The 780-nt window shown below is 46.0% G+C and overlaps 1 pseudogene; it reads right to left on the minus strand.

Annotated features, from left to right (window-relative positions):
- Window positions 1–255: 255 nt before the first annotated feature.
- Window positions 256–422, minus strand: LOC110568715 (small ribosomal subunit protein uS14-like; annotated as a pseudogene).
- Window positions 423–780: the final 358 nt, after the last annotated feature.

Below are 780 nucleotides of genomic sequence, written 5' to 3' on the forward strand. Positions count from 1 at the left end.
GGCTAGGCTTCCTAAGGTGGAGAGACATTTTAAAAATTAATTAATTACTTTAAAAAAATGTTTATTATTAGTATTTTTTTTTGAGACGGGGGTTTCACTGTGTTGGTCAGGCTGGTCACGAACTCCTGACCTCAGGTGATCCTCCCGCCTCGGCCTCCCAAAGTGCTAGGATTACAGGCGTGAGCCACCGTGCCCGGCCAACTATTACGGTGTTTCATGGTAGATGCCTTGGATAGTCCTTTGAAGGGAGATCATTTAGTCCAACTTAATGAAAACAGTATCCTTCGAGTACTGACGGAAACTCTGGTGGCACATATTGAGGCCATATTTCCGGATCAGACCTGCTGGTTTGAACAGACATGACAAGAGCGAGAACCCTGGCCGAATTTTCACGGGTGGCTCCAGTACTGCTGCTGACCCATCTTGCTCTCAGGAGTACAACAAGGTAAAAGCGTAATTACTTTTTTATTAAGTATTTGTGCTGCTGTAACAAAGTATCTGAGACTGGGTAATTCATAAAGAATAGAATTTATTCCTCACAGTGCTGGACGTGGGGAAGTGCTCGTAAGGCCACGCCACTGCACTCATCCTGGATGACAGAGCCAGACTCCATCTCAAATAATAATAACAATAGAGGCCAGGCACAGCGGCTCACGCCTGTAATCCCAGCACTTTGGGAGGCTGAGTCAGGAGGATCATCTGAGGTCAGGAGATCAAGACCAGCCTGGCCAATATGGTGAAACCCCGTCTCTACTAAAAACACAAAAATTAGCCGAGGAT

The sequence above is a fragment of the Aotus nancymaae genome, unplaced genomic scaffold, assembly GCF_030222135.1.
Source record: "Aotus nancymaae isolate 86718 unplaced genomic scaffold, 86718_ANA_hifiasm-v0.15.2.pri h1tg000036l, whole genome shotgun sequence".
NCBI classification, from domain to species: Eukaryota; Metazoa; Chordata; class Mammalia; order Primates; family Aotidae; genus Aotus; species Aotus nancymaae.